General features: G+C 35.6%; 1 protein-coding gene across 1 annotated transcript in view; it reads left to right on the top strand.

The window, feature by feature from the left end:
• LOC138317395 (small ribosomal subunit protein eS19) overlaps nucleotides 1-12,328 on the top strand; it is a 332,587-nt gene that overhangs the window by 100,782 nt on the left and 219,477 nt on the right. The gene's annotated exons all lie outside the window — the stretch shown is intronic.

Genomic DNA, 12,328 nt, shown 5'->3' with positions numbered 1-12,328 from the left:
ACATCCGAATAGATGGTTTCTCTGAACCTTTTCGAAAGGATAGAAATATGTTTGGTGGCGGTGTCGCTATGTATATCTCAGAATCCCTTTTCGCCAAGCGAAGACTCGACCTTGAATCTGATAACACTGAATTAATATGGCTACAGTTAAAATGCAAAAATATTCTCTATCTAATTTGCAACTTATACAGACCCCCTAGTAATGATAGTACTGACCTGTGGCAGCATCTGCGATATTCGATTGATGCTGCATTTGAAGAAACTTCATATGTAATTATCACAGGCGATTTAAATGTTGATTTTTCTGTAAATGTCAGAGGTGATTTAGGTTATATTCTGACAAATTATAATTTATTAAATGTAATTACCGAGTCTACCAGGCAGTCTGCTACGTCTTCCACACTTCTTGACCCTGTTATAGTTAGTGATTTGGTTGATGTCATTTTTTCTGATGTTGTAAATATTGAGCGAGCAGTTAGTGACCATGATGCAGCATTTGTAATAATTAAAATTCCAGTAAAAGTTAACCACTTTTATAAAAGAAAGGTGTGGCAGTACGAGCATGCTAATGTTGAGGAACTAAAGACCATATTAAGCAGTATCCCGTGGTTTGATATTTTGAACAATATGCCAAATGTTAATCAAATGTGTAGTTTTTTTACTGAAACATTTCTTGATGCTATAAGTAAATGTATTCCTTGCAGAGAAATTCTGGTCAGAGATACAGACAAACCGTGGATGAATAGCCTCCTCAGACTCTATATGAGAAAAAGAGATAGACTTAAAAAAATATTTTTTAACCATAGGACAGATCGAAATAGGAGTAATTATAAGCATATGAGAAATAAAGTAAATAACATGATAAAAAGGGCAAAAGAAATTTTCTACGATAATATCGATACAGTGATAGATAATAACAATAACAATCCCAAGATATATTGGAAACTTCTTAGAAATATACTTAAAGGACAGAAGAACACAGAGATATCCCCGTTATTGGACTGTACCACTAACGAAATGATATATGATAACGACAGTAAATGTGAACTTTTAAATAATTATTTTAGCTCTGTTTCCAACTTACCGGCAAATGAATTAGATAAAGATTTACCATTATTTGATAGTCGTACTGGCTCTGTTTTATCCGAAATAAATATTGCTCCCAGTGAAATCTTAGACATCTTAGATATATTAAATGTTAAAAAAGCGTCAGGCCCTGACGGTATAAGTCATACAATGTTGAAGTTGGCCTCAAATGAAGTTTGTGTGCCTCTGTCTATTATATTTAATTTTTCCCTTTCGTCTGGTGTATATCCTGACGCATGGAAAATTGCTCATGTTATGCCTATTTTTAAATCTAATGACCCCAGCATTGTGTCTAATTACAGACCAATATCTCTTCTAAGCTGTATAGGTAAATTATTTGAGCGTGTAGTACATAAATACATCTATAATTTCATGATTGATAATGACTTAATCTATAAATACCAGGCAGGATTTTTATCCATGCATTCTACCTCACATCAGCTTATTGAAATCTACCACTCAATAATTACCTCCTTAGAAAAGTATGAACATTCCATTTTAATATTTTGTGATTTTTCGAAGGCTTTTGACAGGGTATGGCATAAGGGTCTCATACATAAGCTGAACAATTACGGTATATCAGGTCAACTTCTTCGATGGATAAGTAACTACTTGAGTAACAGAAAACAAGCGGTTTTTGTAAAACAATCATTATCTTCTTTTAAAACAATACTTGCTGGTGTTCCTCAAGGTTCTGTACTTGGACCCTTGTTTTTTCCTGATATACATAAATGATATCTGTTGTAATCTTGCTTCTCTAACTAGGCTTTTTGCAGACGATACATCACTCTCTTACTCATCCTCGAACTTACTTCTAATCGAGAACGAAGCACAATCGGACTTAAGGAAACTAGAAATTTGGTCGAAAGATTGGTTGATGAAATTCAATCCCATTAAAACAGAGGCTCTAGTCATATCTAATCGTCAGTTACCGTATAACCCGTCCCTTACTTTTGATGACACTCCCATTCATTTTACTAATAATCACAAACACCTCGGTGTTATTATAACTAACGACTGTAAGTGGAATATCCATATAGAATATATCACAAGTAAAGTAACTAAATACATAGCAACCCTACGCAAACAAAAACTAATTCTAAAAAGAAATAACTTGGAAAAACTGTATCTCACTTATATAAGACCTTTGCTTGAGTATGCGTGTGAAGTATGGGACAACTGCGGAGTAAATAATTCTTTAAAACTTGAAAATATTCAGTTAGAAGCGGCAAGGATTGTTACAGGGCTTCCAGTTTTTACTAAAACTGAGTTTTTATACCGCGAAACCGGTTGGCTGCCACTTTCTAAGAGACGTGAAGCTCGTAAACTTTCGATGTTATATTCAATAGTCCATGGTATGGCACCAAGTTTCCTCATAGATATATTGCCTGATGATGTTGGTAATTTAACCCCTTATAACTTACGAAATGCATATCAAATAAGAGAACACTACTATCGGTTACAATTATCTCAAAGTTCATTTTTTCCCTCTACTATACATCTTTGGAATGTTTTAGACCATAACATTAGAAATTCTCCTTCCATAAATTCTTTTAAACTCAATATGATGAAATCCCTGAAAACAAATTCAAACTTTAATTTTCCTTTTGCAACATATGGACCAAGAAAACTTAATATCCTCCATTGTCGTCTAAGAAACCGAGCAAGTTCCCTAAAATATGACCTTTTTAGAGCAAATCTTACCGATTCTGCATATTGTCAGTGTGGACATCCCTGTGAGGACAGCTATCACTTCTTTATTGTTTGCCCTTTGTATGCCAATCATCGAGCACTTCTCAACACTGATTTATCGTGGTACGAAGGCGCCATTAACATTGATATTCTATGCAAAGGTGATCTTAACATTTCAATCATTAATAACATGAAAATTGCAAAAGCTGTACAGCAATTCCTGGTAAGAACGGGTAGATTTGATTGATCGACTCTCTCTCTCTTCATCTATCTTTTTCTCTCTTTCTATCTCTCTCTCTTTCACACTCTCTCTCCCCCTCTCTCTTTCGCTCTCTTACTTATTTCCTATATCATTACAAGTTGTCAAGATTTTTTTTCCCATTTTTCATCGCTTGTTTTATATATTATAATGGTATCACACGAATACTAATAGTACAAATCAATTTCTTCACCCGATTAATGGGATTAATCTCTATCTTTCTCCCTCTCTCTTACTAGTTTAATGTTCTTGGTGTTTTATGTGAATTCATACTATTTTGTTCCATGTAATCACGTGACTATTCATTTATGTATGTTTATATTTTCTATATTTCAGGAGAAGTCGCATATAAGTTGGTAAAACTTAATGACTTATCCTTTTGTCATTTCATGTCAATAAAATATGTTTAAACTAAATAAAAAAAATCACCACTGTTCTAATTTTGTGTATAGTTTTGCATGGTTATCACCTAAATATCGTTACCTCCATTTAACCATTGGTATATACACTGTACGTTAAAAGTTTCCATAGAAGTAAAATAGCTACTACATTGTAACAATCTCCCGTCAGCTTCTGGGGGGGGGCTTCGCTCCTGGACCCTGAGCACCCCCAGGCTTGCAGGCCTATCCAGACCTTGCTACGTCGCTGCTTGTGGCAAATTCGTTTTACCGTTAATCGCTACAACTAGTGAACATGAAGACGAAGAAGGGGAGGCTACTCCTATGAAAATTTGCCGGGTGCTTGCTGCTTTGTCAAAACTGCAATCTTCTTAATCTCTGTACTATTTTCGCTGCAATAAGATCGTGTATTTTTTTTTATTATTATATATAATGTAAGTTAATGATTAACTTGAATAGAGCGGTTTATGATTAGAGTACACTCACAATTTTGTGTTATATCTCCATAACATAAAAAAATCTATTCAAATTAATCATTATAATTCAATTTACTAGAGACAATCTCTTCAATATTCAATACGGGACTCTTTTGACTATAAAATCATTACGCCGTCATCTCAGCCGATCAGAAGCAATGTCATAAATGGCGACGCAATTTTTTTCCTTTGTGGGCTGATAAAGTAAATTTTTAAGTCAATAAAACTGCTCGTAATAAGAAAAAATTGAATTATTTTAAGTTATTAACATCCGAAAACATATATTTTTATTACCAATTGAACGTTTCATTTGTTCGATCATTTCAGGTTGCCATGGATTTCTAGCTCATGATCCGTCCTCAGTCCATATGGGTATGTGGCTGGTGGCCGCGTCACACCGGAATAACCGTGTGGGTCATCAAATGTTTAAACAGCTTTGGCACAGGTTTCCAGAAGGTGCAAACATCAATACATTTGTCTGGCCAGATGCTGTACGTAAAATTGAGACACGGTACGATGTATCTCTACATAGGTCGTATATGACCTATTACAATTACGGCCGCGTTGATCCGGAAACTCTAACACCGTGCTCAAATGAAAATTTTAGAATTTTACCTTTATCGGATGTTGAAATGTCAGACATTATAGTGTATGACTCTGAAATCCACCAAGTCCCTCGAGGGATTTATATACGGAATTGGATCCAAAATGAAAACTCAAAGACATATATTGCTATGCGGAATAACAATGTATGTGGGTATGGAGTGCTTCGGTCACAAGGCTCGTTTAATCAGATCGCTCCGCTTTATGCTGACAATGATGCAATTGCTAAGGCCCTCCTTCGAAATCTTGTTCAACATAAGCTGGGACAGGTAATAGGATTTTCTAGTCCTCATGAAAACATTTCAGCGATACAATTCGCAGCAAATAATAAGATGCTGCAGAGAGGCGATCCCCTCGTCAATGTGTACTATAGGGGCGAAGTGAAGATAGACACACGCCGAGTTTACGCCGTATCTTCAAATTCCTTTGGTAACTGTTGACGTCACAAAATCTCAATTAAATTATTTGTTTGATAATTTTCAAATACCATCGACAGATAACTTCAAAGCGACATTTAAAGATGCTCCACCGCCGACAGAGTATAAATGATATTCATCATTTGAACAATAATTGATGTTTAATCGTGTATATAATAGTCTAATTAACACAAAAAATAATAAAACATAATTTATCTCGCCTTTGGTGCATGCGCAATCAGTACTTCATTCCATATAGAATATAGTGCTACGGAATTTTTTCGGGATGCAATTAATTGTTTTCTATATTTATAACCTGAAGTTAAATTAGAAGCTCAAACTTTTCAATGGTGGTAATGGTATAAAGTAAGTAACTTTTGTAACTGAAGAAAAATACTAAAACGTCTGTCCCTGCTTTTGATAGTGGAAAAATACCATTTGTCAGCGGTGGAGCATCTTTAAACTGTGACAATATCCATGTCATAATTATCTGACAAATGAATACTGACATAACTTTAGACAGTACTTTAACTTATTTTCAGTTTCATTTAAGCATTAAACGTTTTCCAAACAACTGAATTATTTACATTTTGTTATTTTATGATGAATTCCAAAAAGATATTGCAACATTTTATAAAAAAAAATCCAACAATTTTACCATATTATATGTAGTGATATCAGGAATTTTGATAATATGTAGTTTTACTATTCAAAACATAAAAAAATGTACACACATTTTCTGAAATTAAAATTCGATTTCTAGCCGATTTTCAATATGTATGTAATCATTATTTACTGAGATATATGTTCGATGTTATAAATATATATACACAATTCATTATAACAATAAATGACATCATTCATTTCAAGAAGCTTTTGATGTGTTTTCCCATAAATTAAGCAGGACGTTTCTGTGAAACTTAAAAAGATGATAAACAAATGCACATGTGTATGGATGATAAAGAAAGATGGTAAAAAATGCACATATGTATGGATGACAAAGGAAGAAGATTAATAAAATTGAATGAACGTGTGTATGGATAATAAAGAAAGATGGTAAACAAATGCAAAGCATCATCATTCTTTAATCCTCAAAAGTTGGGAGTACAGAGTATGGATGACAAAGGAAGAAGTTTAATAAAATTGAATGAACATGTGAATGGATGATAAAGTAAGATGATTAAAAATGCACATGTGTATGCATGATAAAAAAGATGATAAACAAATGCGCTTGTGCATGGATGGTAGAGAAAGATGATTAGCAAATCCACATGTGTATATGTGAAAGAGAAAGATGATAAACAAATGCGCATGTGTACGAATAAAGAAAGATGATAATCAAATGCACATGTGTATGAATAAAGAAAGATGATAATCAAATGCACATGTGTATGAATAAAGAAAGATGATAAACAAATGTACATATGTATCACGGTGGGGAATCACGTGGTCTGTAGTTGGTGTGTGTACACGAATCAAAATGGCGGCCGCCAGCAGTTTTGCCAGAAAAGGAGGTAAGTCACTGAAAATACCCTTTATATCGGCATTTTATAGTGACGAGCATATGCTATACATAATTCTAGACAAACCGATACCTTAGTTGTGTTGCAACGCTCTGTACTTTTCTGTAACATTCTAACCAAAGTTTTGAATCGGAGCGATTTTGCTCGTAGTAGAATTGGTAGTATACACGAACATACACTTTTCGTACGTTTTCTGTGTTTAGACGGGGCCATTCGCTGTAATTCCCTAAATATGATAGTCTACATTCAATTGCACATCTAACCTTTCTGGCAGAAAACATCATGTTCATTGTTGATTCTTTGGTTTTACGAAAGGATGAGTAAACACGTACCGTTTTGGATTGATGAGTTGACACGAACTGCTACATATGTCCGTTACTTTAACTAAGCTGTTAAACAATGATATCGTAATAATTATGTTCAAGTATGTTTACATGATTAACTTATACCAGTTAGAATCAACCGCATGATGTAGTATGTGGGCGGTTAAAATTTAACGGAATATGTTAACAAGCTATCGTTCAATGGAATATCGTTCAATATATATGACAACTGTTATAATATCCAGGACATTCACAACCTACTGCATCAAAGCCATGACTGCATATCATCTGGTTAAGGAAACAAACGGGAAGGTTGGGGAATGTCATAACACTTTTTGTCTGTGTCCGTCCATTTCTAGACGATCAATATAGATATATACGGTATCTAATACACACGTTTAATGTTTTTAAGTGTTGGTAATGTTGAGATTTGTTTGTTAATCAGTTTTATACTGTAAATGAATATGTTATAGAATGAACCTACAACTTAGTCAAAGAAAGACATTGATGGTTTCTCGTAACCAATTTTGGCTGACATAATACTTACCATAACTTTATTCATCCAAAGGGAAAATCAAAAACAAGTTTATAAACAACAAACAAGTAATTTGTACAACATCAATAACACACGTTTGGTATTTTTCAGAGACAGGAAGAAAACGCCGGTCAGAACGACGGAAAGAAGGAACGGTTAACGTGTCGCCATACAAAAAGATTCCTGTGTGTAAGATGGGTCAAGTCTCCTTGCAATGAACCAAGAATGCTACCGGATTAAAATAGGACTGTACAGAAGAGTAGAAATAAAACTAATGAACAAAACCCATGCTTCAATATGTATTTTAAAAACAGTCGTCTTAACAATAAAAATACAAATGTATAAATAAACAAGTACAATATACGTAAATTCTACTAGTTATCAATCATAAGATCTTCCAAACATTAATTAGAGTCGGTTCCGTAGGGATTCTTTGTATCATATCGTTATGTTGATATGCTCCAGATAATATACAAAATTTGTAAAATGGCTTTTAAAAGGGAATATGGGCTACACCACACACAGTGTATTTCAAATTCGCGAAACTTGTAGGGAACGTCTTTCTTTGGAACATGGGAACGCTTGTGAGCACCGTGTCTAGTTTTTTTCAATAGAATTACGGTTATAATAAAGGGAACTAGTCACGTCATTTTGTATAAAGAAATAAAGATTGTGAATTAAGGAAAGACCCAATGTCATGACTGTTTCCTTCAGAAATAAAACTTAAAAATCTCTCGCTTAAATTCCTTTGGACTGCAGTCACTGGAGATCAACATAATGTAAGCCAATAATGACTGTACGGCATATTTTACAGATTCCTGTTGCTTTGTATGGCATACTTGTCGTTAAAAAAGCAACGTATATATTTGCCATTTTGACTGAAGCTGCAAACGACGTCCACTTCCGGTCACTTGCGGAACTTCAAACGGGTATATCCTCTCACCTTCCAATGTTATGTGTTAAAGTTTAATCAATTAAATATGTATACTAATCTTAATTCTAACTGGTATAAGTTAATCTACATACTTGAACACACACTATCATTGTTTGCCAGACTAGTCAAATTGACGGAAATATGTAGCAGTTCTTGTCAACTCATCAGTCCAAAACAGAACGTGTATACTTACTCATCCTTTTACAAAACCAAAGAATTAACAATGAACATGATGTTTTCTGCCAGAAAGGTTATATATATGCAATTGAATGTAGACTATAACATTTAGACAATATCACATTTGAATGGCCTCATCTAAACACAGAAAACGTACGAAAAGCATGTATGTTCGTGTATACTACCAATTCTACTACGAGCAAAATCGCTCCGATTCAAAACTTTGGTCAGAATGTTACAGAAAAGTACAGAGCGTTGCAACACAACTAAGGTATCGGTTTGTCTATCTAGAATTATGTATAGCATATGCTCGTCACTATAAAATGCCGATACAAAGGGTATTTTCAGTGACTTACCTCCTTTTCTGGCAAAACTGCTGGCGGCCGCCATTTTGATTCGTGTAACACACCAACTACAGACCACGTGATTCCCCACCATGTGTATGGATGGTTTGATTTTTGCGAAAAATTTATCCTTATACGATTCTTCAGAATAATCATTATCGTTTTACATTCCATACATCAAAATCCATATCGGACAGGTAATGGACCCTTTAAATTTAATTTTACCGTTGTGAGATCGACGGAATATTTCACCCCCTTTGAGGTATGACAGGATAATCTGAATCCGAGGAGTAAAATTGTTAAGCTGTCAAACACGAGGCTTTTGCACTAAGGTCTCGTGTAGCTTGTCTTTACCCTATGGTGAGATAGAAAAATTGTCACACCGGTAAAATTGTGGATATACCTGTCCGGGGTAACTCGTAAGAGAAAGAAAAATCTCACAACAGTAAAATTGCGGATAACCCTGTCCTGTGTAAGAGAATCTCCTGTCTCACCCAAAAGGGTGAAAAATTCTATTATTCTCACCCCAAAGCTGATGATCGATTCTATCTGTGCTATTGTATTTTCAGATATGCACCACGCACTTCCGTCATGACTAAATTGTGTTGTTTTCTTCCTGTATAGGCGATACGTTGAAATTCCACCACAACTGTGACTTCAGCACTTACGACCGGGAAATACAAGGCACTGTTCTGTAGAATTCGATGGCGCGCGCATGGTAGTACGACCAGTGGCATTACGATAGCATCAACGGTTGATATATGGAGTATGGTGGAAGTAAAGAAGCGATGGTTTGGAGATAGTTTGCTGCTTCTATTATGAGATAGTCCAGGGGTGTAGAGATCGTTAGTGATCGGAAACCCCTGGAGTATCGAGGATGTAAAATATAATGCAACAATCAATGTTTGCAGATAGAACATCAGGTAAAATTGTCCAAGTTGTTGCTACCATACCTGAAAAAGTAAGACGGAAGTTTTTTTTGATAAAAACATGGGCTAGTCCCATATTAGCTGCGATGACGTAGCTCTGAACGACGGACGGAAGATTTCTGACAGATGGTCGTCGTCAGAGCTACGATTCCGTCCCATTGCCCGTAGTGTTGCAAAACATCCAGCGGTGAAAATGTTGCATTTCATGTGTGTCATGTAATTTTTTAATTAAATTCAACAATACCAAACATTTTTAACATAAAATGATTATTTATTTACCCACCTCCATGTCTAAATTATGTTTTGAAGCACTTTTGAATGGCTCACATCTCCGACACGGCTCACTTGGCCGCCATGATGCTTCTCGTTAGAAAGTCTCGCGCTCCAAATATGGCACCTAGTACCATATATGGAATAACCTACAAATTTTCACTACGAAAGAAATAAATGTTACAAAGTTTTTAACATGAACTTTAAAAATTCTTTTTTGCTTAATTCTTAATAATACTTACATTTGTTCAGTTTCACCATATTCATTCTTAGTTTGTTGGCTTTTTAAAACTTTTAAACATATTTTACCTGTTGAGTGTTTCATTTCGTCACGGTTTCCGGTAAATCAAACATGGCGGCGTATTTGAACAGAATTATACATGTGTTGTGTTTGCCTTGGATTTTACCACTAATATTTGATGAAAGATTATAATCGAAAGGTTTGTGAATTGAATATTGATCATAGTTGTCAGAACAATACAGTTACATAAGGATAATACCCGAAAAATATATTATTATCAGTCTCAAAGTGCCCGATGTGGATCACATCGGGGCTTGCAACACTAGCGGCAACGGGGTGGAATTCACCCTGCCGGGAACCGGAGTGGAGGCAGGGTATGATTATTCGTTCTAGTCCCATATATCACAGGCCTGTAAAAAATCATTTCAAGACTACAGAGAGAGCGACGCCCTACTTCAAAGGCACACAGTCAACCACAATGTACCGTTATACGGCTCGTTTGATATGTACATCAAACGACTAAATTACCTGTTCTGTTCTGTGGCCTCCAGTTTTACTATGAGATAATCCAGGGGTGTAGGAGTCGTAAGTGATCGGAACCACTTGAGTATCGAGGATGGTATCATTACTTTACCATTGGTTTGATTCTACATTTCCCATGACAACGGTTCTTTCTTTCCATGCAATATTCGAGCACTATAATATGTAGAGAATACATGGTTACAGGGAAGTTTAGTTCGGTGCGAGACTCGGGAAAGCCGAGATGACGAGGATTTGCCGAATCGAGAACCAAATTAAAACTTTTAGGCCTTTTTGTAAAATGCTAACCGTTTACTCTGTTTATCTTAAACCATTTCCTTCTAGACATTCAAAACGAATACGAATTGCCGTTTATTTACTTATGTGTATCGCTCGAAGAAAGGCGCTTATTTGACGCGCAAGAAAAGATTCGTTCACTAAACCAAATGAGAGTGTACTCCTTTTTTACTACCTCGCTTTCACAAACAATTCCAATAATGGGACTAATTCGCGTACCACATAGATACCCAATAACGTTGTGCGGTATCCCGTGATAACGTCATTTGACGTCATTGCATCACCAATAGAATCAATAATCCCGCACGAACGTTATCGGGTATCACGTGGTACGTAAATACAAAAACAATTTGCTCATCAGAGACTTATTTTACAATGCATACCTTTGCTGTGAACCAAGAAAAAGACGACACCGCCATGGATACGAGAGTTTCGATATCGTAAAAACAACGTCATTCCGGTAAATGTGACGTCACTTTTTATTGGGACTGATTGACGTTTCATTCACCGGAAGGTTAAAAAAAATCGGTGCCAATATCGAAAAAAAATCCGTTATATGTGGAACAAATTCACGTGATCGTATTGAAGGTTAAAGTAAAGCACATTTTACCCGACAGTGTTTATCCATCAGTATGTGCGACAGTATCCTCTATACTCCAGGGGTTCCGATCACTTACAATCTCTACACCCCTGGACTATCTCATAGTAAAATTGGAGGCAGCTCAGCGGAAAACATCTGACCAAGAACAGGCCAGCAAATATTTCTTTTGAAGACTACAGAGAAAGCGACGCCTAACATCAAAGCCACATCAAAAGTTTATTGAATATAAAATGTTTTCGTGATAACTGCTTTTCTACCACAATACGTCGTGTTATTCCAATCTCAGTCCATTGTATAAATGTGCTTGGTGTTGGATAAAAAATTGATATTCAATTAGTGGAATAACACCTGCCAATCTTTTGATTGGTAAAGATTTTAAACTTTGACCTGAACTACTTTTTTTCTCATTTTCACGTCAAAAATTGTTAACGTCATCACATATCAATGACGTCATGCTGTTGTACTCCGATCGTTGCTTGCAAACCAAACCGCTGTTGAAACCGAGTGTAGTTCGACAACGACAAGTTTATTGTTGAAGTACCTATTCCGTCTTTGCATATTACAGAGTTAGCTCCCTTGCGGGTAGGTATCCATTGTTACGTCATTATTTTGTGAGCGCAATTCACGTCATTTTCTCCGAAAGTATGACGTTACGCTCGAAAACACATGACCTCACAATCAATACCTATCCGCAAGGGCAGATAAC

This window comes from Argopecten irradians, chromosome 3, assembly GCF_041381155.1.
Source record: "Argopecten irradians isolate NY chromosome 3, Ai_NY, whole genome shotgun sequence".
Classification (NCBI taxonomy): domain Eukaryota; kingdom Metazoa; phylum Mollusca; class Bivalvia; order Pectinida; family Pectinidae; genus Argopecten; species Argopecten irradians.
This window is presented reverse-complemented; position numbering and strand designations above follow the sequence as displayed.